The sequence below is a fragment of the Hordeum vulgare genome, chromosome 4H, assembly GCF_904849725.1.
Source record: "Hordeum vulgare subsp. vulgare chromosome 4H, MorexV3_pseudomolecules_assembly, whole genome shotgun sequence".
In the NCBI taxonomy this organism is placed as follows: Eukaryota; Viridiplantae; Streptophyta; class Magnoliopsida; order Poales; family Poaceae; genus Hordeum; species Hordeum vulgare.
Window position 1 is genome coordinate 370,789,842 of NC_058521.1, and position 17,832 is coordinate 370,807,673.

Here is a 17,832-nt window from a genome sequence, read left to right on the forward strand (position 1 = left end):
TTGGTAGCAGATCGACGCGTAGTAGCAGCAGCAGCAGCCGGCAGTAGGCGCTAGCAGTAGCAGCAGCAGCTAGCCGGTGCAACTTAGCAGCTGCAGCGGCAGAGCACACCGCTGCGTTCCGGGCAGCCAAAGGAGGGACCTTTTCCCGTGCTCAGGGCGGGAATGGAGCCCCTGAGAGTCCCGCGGGCCCCGCCGATGGTTTCCCCTGCCGGTGGTGGCCGGGAGTGGCGCCGCCAGCGTCCTCGGGTCCGGCCGCCGGCGGAGCTCATCTCGTGAGTGGAGTGGGTTTTAGTTTTTTACCTTCTCGTCTTAGCCAGTCTCCGGTCCGTAGCCCGATGGTAGTGTTGCTCTGTCTTGTGCTTGCGCCTGTAGGAGGGCGTGGGTTCGAGTCCCCCCTCGGCGCCTTTTTTGTTTGTTTTCCTCGATTATTTCGGGTCAGTGGCAGTGCAGGCAGCTTACCTTGCATCTCTCCCTTCTCCTATCAACAAGTAGCGCTGCAGTGCCGTGGCATGAGTGTGTGGTGCTGGACACCAGGGGTCTGGGTTCGAATCCCAGCAGCCCTGTTTCTTTTTATTTTTTTTTGCATTCTTTTCTTTTTTTTTCTGCCTACTTATTTCCTGTTTTCCTAACTCCTACACAAGTGGCCTGTCAGTTTTGTTTCCTGTTGTTTGTTTTAAGCTCCTTCACAATAGAGTTTGTTCTTGTTCCTACTAGTATAGTGGGGTAGATGTAGTTGTGAGTGTGTTTTGCACACTAGGAGGAGACAAATAGTTTTGCTAAGCTTGTGATGTTATGGTGGTTGTACCTTAGCAAGAGGAGCCACCTTGATAAGGGCATGGTGCTAGATGCCTTGGCCATTGTGTGTGTAGTGCTTCGAGGTGACAAATTGCACTAGTTAATCTTGCATAGCCTAACTGTGGAACTTTGATATGGGCTAAGTTGAACTTGTAGTTGTATTTGTTTTGCATGGAAATACTTTGATGTGGGTGCCTCCCCCTCATCACATGTTTTGATGTGATGTTCTAGGTGGCTCTATGTTATCATGTGGAGGTGTGGATCCTAGTTGAGCTTGGGTAGCTTGTTGTGGGGGATTGCTCCTTGAGAATGGCATGAATCATAGAAAGATCCTAGGGATGCTTGTGAGAGTGTGCACCATCACATGGCAATATGTGGGAGTGTGCATACTCTCTTGTTAGCTTGGAGTCTCTTTCGTGTTGAGCTTGATGCTAGTGCTTGTGAGGAATTGTGTGTGTTGGAGTTGTTGGTGTGCATGTCACAAACATGGGGTTCAAACCCCCATGTCACTTTGTCATTGTGCACATGAAACCCTCCTATGTAATTGTCATCTTAAAAGCATACCTTATAGATTTGCATTTACATTTTGTTGAAAGTTTGAGCCTTGTTCCCATGGTATAGATGGAGCCCAAGGGCATGGATTTTTGTGTGTAGTAGTAGGGGTTTGTGCTCAACACCATAGTGGTGTCAATCAACTCTTGGTGACATGTGAGTGCAAACTATGCCTAGACAAAGTGGGCATGTGGCTGGAAAATTCCAGATTTTGAACTCTGAAAATTTCACAAAGTCTGAAGGCTGAAAACATTTTCTTCCCCTGTAGATAAGGTTGTTCTGGTCATTCTGTTGAGAACTGGAGTTGGTTCAGTGCTAGTGTTTTGAACCTGGTATGTTTGTGAAGCTTCCTGTCAATTTTCAAGTCATTTGGAGTCCAGTAGATTGTGTTTTTATTGCTGTCAAAAAGCTTTAGAACAGAAACAGAATCTCAGGTGCAGGAATTTTCACTAAGTCCCTGAGAACTGATGGTTTTGGGAAAGTTTGTGGCCTTGTATCTTCTAGAGTTTAATTCCTTTTGCTGTGATTCTTGCTGGAGCTTGTAGTGTTCTTGGTTGGCAACAGCCACATATATTATTTGTCGTATTTGAAGACCTGTAGCTATGTTGCATGTTGCTCACAAACAGCTAAGATGCAGAACTGGCAGATTACGTAGTTTTACCTTTTTGTTCAAAGTTTGTGTTTAATTGTTGTTGGGGTGTTCTACCTTGCTCCATTTCATTCATGTTGGGTTAATATATGTCTTGGAAACCTGGGAACACCAGATTTGTGCCAATGGTGTGTGTGGGGATGAATCTTTCACGTAGGGCTTCATATCGTGTTTCGTTGATTCCCGTTGATCCGTAGCTTCGTTTGCAAAGTTCTTTACATGGTTTTGCACCGTTTTTACGAGATGCATCTGTTCATATCATTCCCATGCATGTCCAAATAGTTTAGTGCAAAGTTCTGTCCAGGAACTTGTCATAGTTTATTTTGCTTGTGCTAGTGTTGGAAATAGTAGTGCATGCTCAACTTTCATCTCATGCATCATGTGATTGTTGCATCTTGTGGTGCTGCTGTTCATTGAATGTTATTCTTGTGTTGGGTAGCACCGGGAGCGGAGAACGAGTACGTGGAGTCAGGAGAGTACGTGCAGGACGATCCAGAACCATTCCAAGCTGAGGACATCACATGCAAGATAACATGACCTTGATCCCATATCTAGACTTGTTATGCTAGTTTCGATTCCACGTCATATTGCTCGCTGCCTACCACTGAAAATATATTGCCTCTTCATGTGCCATGGGCCTAAACACCTTGCTCTTTCCTAGCAAACTTGCATGGCTAGGTAGGCTTGCTCAGCTACTAATGTTAGCGTTGTTAGTTGCAGGTGTTTATAACTCAGGAGTTGACATGAGCTTGATATCATTATCTTAATTCCTGTTATTTAATCAATGTATCTATATATTTGGTAAATGACGGGAGGCCTAGCCTTTTGCCGGGTGTCTTGTTCCGTTATTGCCGCCTTAGTTACCGGTTACCGGTGTTTGATTCCATATTGATCGCTCCTAACACGTTCGGGGTTGTTATGGGGACCCCCTTGGTAAATCGCGTAGTGTTAAGGCTTGTCCGGCAGGACCCAACATTGGTACTATTTGCTAATCACTTAATAATAAACTGCATAGGGAATAGCTACCCCGAGGTTTCTTAATCAACAACCCGGGCCAGTGCTCCTCATGAGTGTTGGTCCAAACCAGAACAGCTTATTACGCTCCCCGGGGCAACTCGGAGTTTTGGCATGGTAACCATCGCTCATCCGGCGTGTCCTGAGACTGAGATACGCGGCTCTTATCAGGGTCGTCGACACGTCGGGAGGTCCTGCTAGCCTTGTCTTACCTTAGCGGTATATCTTGCGTATAGGAATTCCGGTGAAGCTTTGGTTTTCCCCAGAGTTGAGGCTTTCCTCTAAGGAATCCGACGAGATCACGAGATTCGTGATAGAGGATGACTTTGCGGCCTGTGTTTGTTTGTGATGGACTAGTTGGAGCACCCCTGCAGGGTTTAATCTTTCGGAAAGCCGTGCCCGCGGTTATGTGGCTACTTGGAACATTTTGCTAACATCCGGTATTAGAAAACTTAAACATAAACTAATAAAATATGCCAACTGTGTGCGTAACCGTGACTGTCCCTTCGAAGATCTCTCTTCGACCGGGAACACGGTGGGGTTATGATTGTCGTAGGTAGGTGTTTAGGATCACTTTCTGATCAAGTATTCTCGATCGTTAGTGTATACCATTTTCACTACCTTCTCGCGTAAGATAGCCACTCATTCAATCATAGGATGCAGCCGCCTGAAACACTTCATCCCTTCCTTACCCAATAACATGACTAGTTCTGGCACCAAGGTCGTAGATTGCTGAGTCCCCGTGGCTCACGGATTCCTCCGAAACTCCCAGCAGGTACAGGTACCCCAGAGGCAGATGATCCCGATGGCACCCAGCTGGCGTGGCAGTACGACGAGGAGACAGATCGCCTTTACGTGAACTATCCAGAGGACTGAGCCGTGGTCGTGATCGTGGGCCTGCAGCGGATAGCATAGCCTTTTCCTTGTTTTGTAGTCCGTACCGGAACTACCTTGTTTGTATCTGCGTTGTACTCTGTATTTTAATAAGAAGACAGTTGAATCCCAGGTTGTCTACTGTAAGTATTATTATATGCTATGTTTACTTGCTTGCGATACACTTAGATGCGCTTCTTTCCTATTCGGGGGCCTCGACCCCCAGATCGGAAAGGACCGCATCTTGGTCGTTACAATGCAGGAGCGCCGTCTCTGTTGGGGAAGGAGACAGTCACTGAAGGACCATTGCAGGACCAAGACCCGAGCCTCAGCCTAGGTATTGAGTCCTCTCCTCTGGATACAAACGTTAGTTGATTTTTAACCTGTTTTATGTTGCGAATATCTTTTTTATATATCTTTATGGATACCCTTTTCTTAGGTCTGATTTTCGTTATGTCATGTGTTGTGTGGATCCAAATCAGGGACGAATATGTGAATTTTGTATGAACATGCCACAAATATGCTCCTCCATATTGGCAGCAGTACCACGTTTGCGTAACATCTTCAAAAATTCATGCTTCCACTTAACACTACTCACCCGTTTCATATTTCTTACCAATTTGTGCTTCTGCATTGTAATACATAAGATTCTTCGGGCTAGGGAGTTTACTTCATTTGGTCCATAGAAACTGATTAAATTTGCACGTACTATGGCAGAAATAGGCATCATAATTTTGTCCGCAACCTTAGTTTGTTTCCATTTTAATCGTTTCATCATACCAACTAAGATGAGCCATGCTTTCCTAGTGTATTTTCATGCTTCATTCCAATTCGGCTTCCCAAACATATTTCATGTGATTCTTCAGTTAACCGTTTAATGTTCATTGCTTTCACAATTCCTGATTCTTTTTCCACACAAAATTGATAATATGATTGTTATTCACATTCAAACATACAATGCTTCCGTATTATATTATGTATGTTCCTTCCTTGTATTTAATTTGCTTCCATAGTTCCATCTAATTCTTTGTTTTTTCATTCTTCTAAATTTTTCAGCATTGTTGGAATGCATACATTACAGTGCCACCCAAATGGATCTCCGCACCGAGCCACTCGACAGGGTCCTGGTTCATATTGTGGGTGTACCTCGCACTATTGGTGTTTTACTTTCTTATGATGCTTCCTCTTTCCGTCCACATGACCAACTCTGGCCTGGGCTTCTCATGCAATCCTTGTTGGGAGGTTTCGAATTTGTAAATTTGTCAGCCTCCCGTATGTATTAGTGGTAGAACAATACTTGTGATATAATTCCATTCCTTTTAATACATGCTTCCAATAGAACTAAAATTTGGGTCGACCAATACCATTCGTGCTTCATTACTTGGTGTTAATATTTGCATCAGGCCATATTAGTTTACGCTTCTTTTATTTCCCACAATTATTTTAGATAGGCCGTGTCATCTTTTCGAATTGTTGCTAGCAATGCTTCAAAATTTATCAATTGTGTTTCCATGGTTTTGAGTAATTATTTCAACTACTATGAGGCCATGCTTGTCTGCGTACATACCATCTCATGCATGCTTCCATTACAAATCCTTTTTTATTTATTTTCATGCTTCCAAACATACTAATGTATGTTTAGGTATTTGCTGATCGTTTTATATTTTCCATTTCAATATGCTTTCAGTTGAGATGGGTTATGTTGAGATAGTACTGTTTTCATGCTTCTTACATGTTATGGAATTTCTAAATTATACTACATATGTTTCTTCAGTGTCCATAGTTTAGTTTCTTACTTCCTGCTTCTTCTATAAAATTTGTTTTCATTATTATCTCCACTGCAATATGACATGCTCCCGTAAGATATGACATCTGTTTTCTTGTTCTACGTATTTTGCTTCCATATATTATACTCACACTTTTTTCATAATTGTCGCGCACTACACTGTATGTCCTGAGTTCACTAGAATGAGGAAACATGTAGAAGCAGATTATGCTGAAGCGAACGATGAATCCACTAAGAAGCGCGACGGCGTCTGATCCCACAATGAAGACAAGCTCACGCTAAATGAAGAGAAGCAAGTCTATAGTCTATAGGAAACCTATGATATGAACTTAAAAAAACATTGTACCATTGCCAACTTGAAGGAAGCAAATTTGTAGCATATAAAGATGGTGTACGAACTAACGAAGCATGGCAACAAACTTATGTATGGTCAGGAGAAAATTAGTTTTACGATGAAAGCACTTTTATACTGGATGGAAGAAATGTTTTCTCGTGTTGCAAACATAATAAGAAAGATTCATGGGGCTCTGAATTCCCATGTGGAATTCTTATATGCAAAATTCTGTTATATTAAAGCAAACTTCTTGGACCTATATTTTTGTTAGGGGCAGACAAACTTTGATTGCATCAGAAGCAAATTTTCTCGTCAGTGATGCATTTTTTTGTTATGTTCGAAACAAAATAAAATGTTACACCTGATGCATTTCTTAAGCATTAAAAGCAAGAAACAAATCGTTTAATAAAGTTTTCAAAATAATCAAGCATGAACTTTTACTGTCATACGAGACATTCTCGCCAATGGAAGCATCAGCAAGAACGAACTTTACTACTCGTGAATGCACGCGTTTCGGTAGCCGTTACTGCTGAAAGCGTGTAATAAGAGCAGTCTCTTACAAACAGACTAACCTTCCCATGTATTGATCCAACGTCCATTATGCTACTAATCCAATAGCTAGTGAGTGGTCTGATGGATACAAGAAAGGGAAACGCTCTCTTACAGACGTCTGGCGTCTAATATTTGTCAGACCTGTCTTTGGCCGTCGTTTCGTCTTTAATCTAAAGGCTGAGATAGAAATCAAATTCCTGCCTAGTTTTATACCCGGTGATCACTCCTTATTCCAAACTAGTAACAGTGCATGTGCAACGCACGTGTAATCAAACGAACATGAAATTCAAGTAAGTAATATTTTGAAAAAAAAGAAAAGAGAAGAGTAAAGGGGAAATACACACCCATAAATTCTGTTTTGGGGATGTCATGTGATTCGAGCACAAAAAGAAGAAACCATAACTCGTGTATGTCACAGATGAAAGACAATCGACTTGATGAACAACTTATCTATAAAGAAGATAGTGGCATAGCCCATTTTGTCTATTGTATTGTAAAAATGCAATCAAACGTCAGATGAAGATTTTAAAATGACTAATTTTGTTGGGTGAACTTTGGAAGGAACATATAAACATTGTCCAAGTAAACATGGTGGAGATGCAAACTTGGAGCGAAAATACAAAAACAAACCAGTCTTGGAAAAAATTAATTAGTTCCTTCTTGGATTCAAGTTGCTTGTCATCTTCGTATGTTGAAGGCCCGGTGATGGCGGTAAGGCCACCCATGGGAGTCATAGCAGGCACCACCTGCGAGCTGGAAGAGTATGACAGTAATCAAGGCAGTTTTGTCCCCACTCACTTTCTTTCAGCTCTTCCTAAAAAGTGGAACTACAGTTCAGAGAGATGCTTGTTACATATATAGTTGTAGAACGTGTAGAAATCAAAAACAAATCGATAAATGACGCAGAGCAAAGAAATAGAAATAAAGGAAGAGGAAAAGAAAACTAAGGTCGGAGCAATCAACATAGCAGCTGGCAATCACCGCTTCCTTTCTCAAATCAATGGATTCCAGGCGATGAAGCTTACGCCACCAGGACAGGGGAGACACTGAATGCTCACCGCTTCCTTTCTCAAATCAATGGATTCCAGGCGATGAAGCTTACGCCACCAGGACAGGGGAGACACTGAATGCAGAGCAATGTTTGCAACATCAGGATTTGATCGAGCAAAAGAGTGCCAAATCTGCTTAGAGAAGGAGCAGAGTAGGAGTAAATGCCCTGTAGATTCAGGCTCTTGGTCGTAAATGGCCTGTAGATTCAGGCTCCAGGAAATTATAACACCAAATGAATTTTGATGTTTTCGTACTAAAACATAATAAGAAACAAATAAAGCAACTGACGAGTACCATACATCATCTCACTACTGACTGTGCATAGAAAACCAGCAGCTTTCAATCAACTTATTCATGTGCCATCATAAACCCAAAAGCAGTATATTTCACCACAGGCGTTAATTTAAATAACATGATGAGATTCGTAATTTAAGCTAGCGTAGCTGACAATGTTTGGAACAGAAACAGTCATACATCATGATACCACGTACACGACAGTTCTGCATCTAGAGAGACCGCGAAACAGAGCACAAGGGGCATGCTGCTAAGGAAGTACACCTACTATTGTGATTCAGATTCAGCCTAGGACAAGGTCGGAAAAACTAATCCTCGGCCGCATTGGTTTCATCAGCCGGTCCGTTTTGCTCTTCGGACACTGCCTCTTTATCCAATTTCCTCTTCTTTTCAGATTGCTTCTTGCCTGATGCTGGCTTCCGGGCTGCATTTTTGCTTCTGAACTCTGAAACAGAAACAGGGCAAAAGAGTGGCGGTTAGGGCTTGTATCAGATAGACTTTACAAAAATCTTGATGAAGTCTGAGGTGGTGGAGCAAGTTTGTTTCTAAATTACTCCCTCCGTCCCAAAATAAGTGTCTCAACTTTATACTAGCTCTAGTACAAAGTTGTACTAAGCTTGAGACAGTTATTTTGGGACGGAGGGAGTAAATTCTAAGAAGAAGCAGAAAGGATTGAGTGCAATCCAATAAACACTAATGTTATTTTGAACACCATTGCATCAAAATACAATAGCTATTATCAACTTTATGCCCTCGGATCCCAGATTCATGCAATTCCAATATCATAACTCATAAGGATATTAATCGGTCAAAGAAATTCCATTGTTGCTAACAACTTCTGCTTACACTCCCAGATTTTCTAAGCCAACAATCTAAATCACCGAGCCACTGCACACTTCATTTACATTACTGCATAGAGTTAGCCTTGCAGCATATAAACTCCAAGCACATATACTTGATGGGCACAACTGAGGAACAAGAACACGAGATTGCAAGAAAACACTTGTATAAGATGGACGGAAGAGAAATCCTACTAAAGGCAGAGGATGGTGGAACAAGTTTGTTTCTAAATTAATTGTACCCAGATGCAGAAGGGATTTAATCCAATAAACCCAAATGTTCATTTGAACACGATTGCGTCTAAATCCAATAGCTATTACCAACTTCTACTTATGCTATCGGATCCTAGGTTCATATACAACTCCTCATTGGTAATGGTATTAATCAGTCAAAGAAATCCCAACGCAGTAAAGCCCTTGGGTTCTGTAAGCTGAAGATCTAAAGAACTGAGCCACTGCACACTTCATTTACATTATTGAGTAGAGTTATATCCACACATCATCTAAAGTTCTAAACTCAAAGAACATATGCTTGACGGGCACAGCTGAGCAAGAGCAGCATACTGTAACATATGCTCATTATCAACATATGCTACTTTAGTACATACAAGTTCTTCTGCAACAGCAGCTACATCTTCGGACTCTTGTTTCTCAGATGGAAAAGCTTGGCTGTTCTTGCCATGCATTGCCTACAAGCCGTTAAAATCAATTAGCCCAATGCAAACGAGCACTGATATATGCATAAATGTGGGAGAAACCCTGCGTTGCTCCATATAAAAAGTAAAGGAGAAAATTTAGTCGATCTATTCAACCAGAAAGAGATGCACAGAAAACTACATCTATTCATAAAACAAAAAGGCACAGTTACAGTTATGCTGTACATATCAGGGACAGTTAATTCAACATGGAAAAGATAGACTCTACGGAAAAACAACAAGAATGAGTAAACACAAGTGATATTACGGTCCCTCTATCTCACCTCCAAAAGTGAAAAGGAAAGTGAGTACAACAAGTTTTACTTTATAGCACGAATTTACATCATTATCATTTGTTTGGAAGAAGAAATAGCAAGATCAAGTTTTAGATTTTTATCAACTGTTATTAATTTCATGAAAAAGAAAGCAACAGTATGAATGGACGACTAATAGTGGATGATCAACAAAGAAGGATTAAATAAGAGAATAGTGTCGAGAGATACATAAGCTGAATGGTAGATTCATACCCATTCACCAGATCTAGACGCAATTAACCATAACCGGATTATCTAACGATTCCATATCATCCTTCTTGCCTGAAAAAATAGTTTCATCGGTCAGGTTACATACAGTAACTTAACAGATTCAAAGCTAACCCGGAACAATTTGTACCATTATAGACCATGTCTTGCTCGGTACATAGTACTTGTGAAAAGAAACACAGACTTGAAAAATGAAAGAGAAGATAATACTTGTGCATTCCAGAACATAACATCACATGAAAGATACTGTCTAAAACAGGAACACACATGCTACATCTTCTCCCAGCCGGGCATAAAGGGCGAGAGGATGAAAGGGGGGCGAGACCGCGAGAGGATCAAAGGGGGGCGAGGACACATAGGTGGCAATGACGTGGTCGAAGGTGTCCGCCAGTACTGAGTAGTCCCACATGTCAGCCGCCCTTCCCCATCTCCTCTTTCACAGTTCTCATAGCTTCCTCCTCTGACCTGTTGCGCCTTTCCCACGAGCGAAGAGGGCGAAAAATAAAAGGCGCCTCCGCTCCAGTATCCAACAGTTCAACAGTAAAGCATAATTTCATGAATAAATTGGAACGAAATCATGGCAATGGATCGGATTTCAGTCAAAAAGGTAGTGGATGGGATCCATCCATCAAACACGCGCAATAATATTTGCTTGCAAGCCTATTTTTCCAAATCAAATCATGCAACAAGAGGAATTCGCTCTGTCTGATGGATGAAACAAGAGGCCTTACAATCCCCGTCGGCTTCAAACCAAAACACAGAAATTTGATCCCCACTCGTTCAATCAAACATAGGAGAATTTTGTTCAATTATAATCAAACAGATCAGAGGAAATAAGACAAGAAACTTTTGAGATATGAGGCCACAAGATCACCTATTGTTGAGCAGATTCTTGATGGCAAAGCTGATTGAATCTTGCAGCGTGCCTCGGCAAACAATCCATAGCCTTGCTCGGTGCGACGCCGTCGGGCCCGGCGCTCCGAGGCGTGGCCAAATCCCGCTCGCGCCAGCAAGCCGCTGGCGAACGCTTTGGATTCCCTAGGCATCGCCACGGCAACAACACAGGAGCACGACGCAAGAGGGAGCGACGGCGCCGGCGATGCCGACGGTCAGGAAGAACGGCGGACACGATAGGGAGCAATGGCGTACGGGACGGCTGGTGGAGGTAGATGGTGAGGCTCCCCATTGACGGCGGCATATGAATATCAGTGTAAATGGTACAAGCGATGTGGCTGTTACATTTATTTGATCATTACGCAGTTCAAGCATTTTACCTATGGGGAAAACTGATGGCATATTAAATATGTAAATATGTACTGTTGATATTTTGTGTTCTCCTCTAGTTTTTCCTGTAGCCTTTTCCTCTATCCCTCTCCCTCTCTCTCTATATATATTATATATTATATTATGTTATGTTATGCTGTAACTTTCTACAGGTCGATATGTTTAGCTGATTATTTTACCCATTGTGCTATTTCTTATGCTTGTCAGCTACAAATGTTCATGTTCCAAGCATCCTCTTCGGAATATTTTATACACAGCATATTATGTGTAACATGCATCTTTTTCAGTGAACTGATATTGTCAGAGAATCTGTTTCAGATGGGGCTTCAGAACCTTATCAAGGATCACGAGGTGAAGCTTGAAGAAAAAAGACGAGATTTTGAATTAGAGCTGGAGAGTGAGAGGAAATCCTTCGAGGAAAAGCTGAAACATAGGGAAGCTGATTTGGTAAAGAAGGAAAAAGATCTCAGTTCTCGTGAGAACATAATATCTAAAAGGGAGCAAACATTAAATGAAAGCAAGAAAAAGCTGGAAGATTTGCAGATTGACCATGATACCAATTCGAAAGCTCTGAAGAAGTGGGAGGAGTCACTGAATACTGAGAAGGATAGCTTATCCGAAGAAAAGCTGCAAGTGGACAATGAACGAAAACAGGCTGAGATGTACAGATCAGATATTGAAAGGCTGAAAGCCACAATTGAAGCTGAAAAGAAGAAAATTTTAGAAGAACAACTTTAACATCCCACTTAGTACACATTTCAAGTAATGGCATGAACTTACGGGTGATCGATCCATGCGTCGGCTGGTCGTAGTGCGTCGCCACCCCCAGCCAGGCAGCCACTGTCGGTGCGTCGCCGCCCCCAGCCAGGCAGCCACTGTTGGCATATTCTTCTGTCAATCTCTACTTTAAGCGGCGATGCTCACCGCAAGGATCGGTCAGCCCCTCCCAATAGCGATCTTAGGTGTCCTCTCCGACCACGACTTCAATCGCGGGAGGATCCTACATCACTTGCAAGCACGGTTCCTCCAGCAGACCAAAAGGATATTGAAATAGCACGCCAGCCGGTATGCAGTGTGTTGGCTAAACAGTGCATATGGTATTTTCTTCTTCCTGATGTTCAATCCATAAGACTGATCGTGGTGTGTGGTACAACGTGTTCAAGTGCTTGGAAGAAATTGTTTTCTGGTCGTTTTTTTAGATGTTCTCTTTTTTGCTACTCCTAACCTAAGTGCGTGTGCTATTAAGAGATTATGCATATATGAAAAATGAATTGTTCTCTGGTGGCTGTCGACCATTTAATTAGTTCATTCACATGGACTGCCATGTGTAAATATTGTGTGTGCTGAACCATATTGTCTTTGATGTAAGATTATGCAGCAACGTATGATCGGTAAATCGGTTAGCGATCTTCAAAGATATGAAGATGCTTTTCAAAGATGTCGGGCTTGAATAGTACTCCATCCCAAAATAGAAGATCATAATGTATTTTGGGACGAAGGGAGTACCTAAAATCATAATGTATTTTTCAGGATTCTCAGCACCCATCAGAAGGTAAATGAAATATACATATACACACTATTGACACGGGCAGGATGAATCTGACTATGTTTACTTCTTTCTGGAAAGCCACTTAAATTGTGCTCTGTGTTTTGGTTTACAAATTTCTAACGATTATGTATGGCTTAAGGTTTATACTTGTCGATTTCAAGGGTCTTCTGGACATATCTTGCATATGCATGCATCTATTGAAGATAAATAAGGCTAATTAGTCTGCCCCTGCTCATTTTGCGTTGCAGAGATGAAAGTTGTCATGGAATTATCCAAGAAAATGCGGCTTGATATCTCTGCTGCTGCTGCTGAGCCTGCTATACCATCAGACATATCCGCAGTTAGAGATGTCAAGAACAAACCTGCAGGGAAAGTTTCATCTGGAGGGAAGAATCACGTGCCCAAGATAGGCCAGGATACAGGCGATAAGGTACCACTCAAGCCTGTAAGCTCGCATGACATACCTCACCTTGCCGCCGGCCGGTGTGGAACCACCGTCGCCGCTGTCCCTTCCTTTGTGGTGGGCGCCGGGAGGAGTCACAGCGAGCGGGGGAGGAGGCATGGCGAGCGGGGGGAGGAGGAGGCGCGGCGAGCGGGGGAGCGAGCGGGGGAGGAGGCACGACCCGCCGAGCGTGGGAGGCGCGGCGAACGGGAGAGGCGCGGCCTGGCGAGCGGGGGGGGGGGGGGGGGAGCTGGGACGAGCGGCGCGGCGCGGGCCGCGGCGAGCGGGGGAGGCGCGGCTTGGCGAGCGGGGCGAGCGGCGCGGCGCGGCGCGGCGAGCGGACTGACCAGGAGGAGGCGTGCGAGCGAGGGATTGAGGGTTAACGGCGTTTTTAGACGTGGGTGGGCAATTAACGCTAACGAAATCTGGCTAGTTTCGTTAACAACATTTTTAGACCCTTGATTAAGTGATTAAACGGCTGAGATGGTGAGTTGGATGTGCCCTCTCGTGCTTTTATTAGCAGAGATAATTGCCTCGAACCAAGTTGACCCCATTCTCCATCTATCCTGCCCCGTCTCTGTTCAGAGTCATGCTCGTCGTTCCCCTCGCCGCCCCATCTCTCTCCCCCAGCCTGTATCCTGCCCTGCCTCTAGGGCCTCCGCTCCATCTAGCTGGTACGCCGTACCGCTCGACGGCCTCGCGGCGACGGCCGCACAACCTTCCAGCCACAACTTCACAAACCCAAGTTCGTTCTCATCTTCACGAGGAGGCCCTATGCTCCACATGCATCCGTGGACTGCGGTCTACCTCGTCGGAACACCATCTCAGTTCGGGAATGAAGCCATCACCACTGAACTACTACTGGACTAGCCCACCCCATCCCCATCTGGCCTAGGGTTTTTTAAAGTCATCTCACTTGATACATGGTTCAATTCCTGCATTGCTATTTAATTCTCGCGTAATTGTGTTATGAGATTTGTGTGATCTCTCTATGTCAGCACTTCCATTTTCGTTCCATGTCAGTGGGCGTGAAATTGTGTCCTGCATTCTTATTCGATCGCTAAATCATCCATAATTATCCGTGAGATAGGTATGTACATTGTACAAATATGCCTCCCTGTTGGTGACAATACTAGTTTTGTTTTATTTGCAAATTTCCTCCTTTCAATTATATAGCACTATTTATGTAACCAGTCCCATGTTTTCGTGCTTCTAAAATTAATACTACTGCTTCGTGGGGCTGGACAAGTGCTCCCATGAATCAACAACAAATCCTTTAAATTTGCATGTTGACGATGCAAAAGATGCACCCTCACAATTGCTGCTGCCGCAAGCTTAGCTTGTTTCATTGTCAATGTTTTATTCTACGCTTCCAACCAAGATGAGTAATGTTCAGTTGACATATTTTCATCCTTCCTATATTTTATTTAAATAACATGCTTCGTACAATTTATCTTATTCTGTTTAGCAAATAAGCTTCTTACTCATAATGCCTTGTTTGCATACAAGTTTAGCACACATCTTCATGTCTCAGTTTATTCCGTCAATTCACATATCTTCAGATTTGCTGACATACTACAATTTTTATGTTTTCAGTGGAGCCACAATAATGAAGCAGGCGATATGCTCAAGGGTACGCACCCTGCCTCTGATACCCCCATCCTCCGCGCCACCCGTGTCCTCTCCGACAATGACACCATGATTCGATCCTGTATACACTTTGCTCCTAGGCCAGTTGCACCGCCCCCACTCCTCGATGCACCCGCCGAAATCTGGCCGCAAACCGTGCATCCCCATGTTGGCCTTAGTCTTAGTTTGTTTTGATGTCCAATGTTCTATGCTTCCACTTAAGATGAGTCATATTGAGATACTGTATGTTCATGCTTCCTTCAATTGTCTTTGCCATTGTTATCACCACTGAACATGTCATGCTTCCATATTATATTACATATGTTTCTTTGTTCTTTTTGAAAACAGGCTTTCACCCCGTTTTATATATAAAGCAACAACCATACAGAGTACACGGTTGAACGATACAAGGAGATGAGGTGACCCCATACGCGACCGATCCCAAGATATCCGGATCACGCAGAACGCACGTGACTACACAATCGAAATAAAGTACATGATGGACTAAAGCAACACCGCACTAAGCCCTATAACACCTAAGCTCCACGCCAATGCCTCCAGGAGGGATAATGGCGCTAGGCGTCGCCGTTGCCGAGTCTACAACAGACAGAGGTTTGTTCTAGTTAGTTGGCTTCCAGTTTTTGGTTTTTAATTTTTCTAATTTACCTGCATTGTTGTTACGTAAGAATTATATTCTTCACTACTAATGTACAATGCAAGTACTATCAAATGTTGCTTCCTACCTTGGATACTTATGGATCATGCCTAACTGATATATGCTTCAAGCAGAGTTGTGCTAGCTTCAAGGAAGATAAGTGTTGGCGAGACATGTATATATGGCGAATTCAAGCACTAACAGGCATGAAGACACTTGAATCCATCTCACAATGAAGACTACCACACCCCAGATGAAGGGAAGTAGGTCACTAGTCTCTAGGAAACATACAGTATGACTTACGAAGCATTGTACTACTGGCGACTTCAAGGAATTATATTGTATGAATGGATGAAGAATGAAATCAAATTCATGAATTTAGGAAACATCACACAGTTGAAGACTTGAAATAAATATAATGTATGAATTGACGAAGGCTGGAAACACATTTATGTTACGTTGGAAGCAGAAGAGTTTTGCGATGGAAAACATAAACTTTTGATGGAACGTGGGTGGAAGTAAAAAAAATCTTGGGTTTAAAACCTAATAAAATATATAAGGAACCCACATTTTCCCATGTGGAAAAAACAATTCTTGGATGCAAGATTTTGTTTTATTGAAGTAAAGTTCTTGGACAACTGTTTTTAGGTCGAACGAAACCGTGATTTCAATAGAAGCAAATTTTGCGTTGATGGAAGCAAAATTTATTGTGTTGGGAAAAAAAGTTGAGTGAACTTTACTAGCAACCAAAAAACATTGGATGATTTTTTCAAAAAATAAACAAGAATGAATTTTTATTTTTACAGGTGAAGAATGTAATTTAACTAGTTTCAAAATTTAATTGAGTGATGAAAGGTGAAGCAGAATGGTCAACTCGTTTTTGAGATGCAATGATACCAAATGTGAATTGACAGATAAGCACACAATAAATGGAGAGTGTTATGTATAAAACCTACCAAATAAGCAATACCCTTCTTCAACAGGATCCAGCATCCATTAGACACTAATCATACGGCCATGACCTAGTATGATGGGATCCTAGGGATCAATAGTCTGATCCCTAGTGGTTCCTTACAAGAAATCAGTAGTCTGCTTCCTAACACCTCCCCTTTTATATGCATCTACGGCGGCAGTGAAGCCGTATGGATTTGACTGGACCCTTCGAGGCTCGAGTTAGAAAAAATCGATCCGTCCACGTAACCACACACAGCTAAAATACCAGTATCCACAACCTACGCATATAATTTAAGCGGCGGTTAACTCATCCTCGGAAGCCACGTCCAACCAGCTCATGCGCCCTGCCAGAGACAAAATTGAAAACCACCACGGCACCACCCCATGCCGCACAACACAACAGATTGACCAGAAAAACAAATCAAGAAACAAATTGCTGAAGCCACCCTAAAGTGCACCCGGTCAGACCCCTCACTAAATAATCGTGTCACGCCTCCATCGGTCCGATTTTCATTGATAGAAAAAAGTCAAGAAAACCAGAAAAAAATTCAAACCTAGTAGGTTCAGTATGTTTGGATATTTTATAACTGACTCATCATAACTTCTTCCATCACTCATGAAGTCAACTAATAATCATATATGTTTAAAGGTAAATGTTTACATCCGGCACGTCGACGGCCAGACGCATTCGATCGCTCTACGTACCGAGTGACGGGAGCACTCCTCAGGGAAAAAAACTGGCAAATGGCTTCACGCAGTCTTTAGGTTAAATAAGATCATGCCCCCCTTATCCTTATCTCTTCCGAAACCAACAATTTTATTAGTTTCACCCGTATATTTCATCCTCTCTCTCACACCCTAGATTGCACGCTATGGGCAGCACTGCCACCCCTGTCTGCTTCTACGCCCAGACACCGCGAACGGAGAAAACAACTACAACTAGCGCCTCCTTCTTACTTTCCCCCCCTCACGCAACCCTTATTTTTTTTCTGTAAAAATGAGATTGCAACGACATCAGTGGGCAGATGTTACAACGGTGATGGGGGTGCTGGAACGGACAACTCGACCTATTTGTTGGGAATGTAGGCTCCTTTTTTGATGCGACCAACGGTGAACGTTGCTATGTAAGCAGTGCTGGAAACCTACAGACATACTAGTGTTGCAACCTTCAATAAAAAAGCTTCAACCATATATGGAAAAAGCTTCATCATAGATAGAAAAAGCTTCTACCGGCACCGCTCAACAAGTAAAAGTCACAATCATTAATAGAAAAGCTTCAACTGTATTGTAAAAAACTTCAAACTAAGAAGCACCATGCAACCGGAAGAAGCTACAACCATTGAT

General features: G+C 42.8%; 1 long non-coding RNA gene across 1 annotated transcript; it reads right to left on the bottom strand.

The window, feature by feature from the left end:
- Positions 1-7,970: 7,970 nt before the first annotated feature.
- Positions 7,971-10,843, bottom strand: LOC123448646. Its single transcript, XR_006631879.1, has 4 exons — positions 10,106-10,843; positions 9,961-10,029; positions 9,347-9,427; positions 7,971-8,344 (listed from the first exon to the last, which is right to left on the bottom strand). It is a non-coding gene; the product is annotated as an uncharacterized LOC123448646 (long non-coding RNA).
- Positions 10,844-17,832: the final 6,989 nt, after the last annotated feature.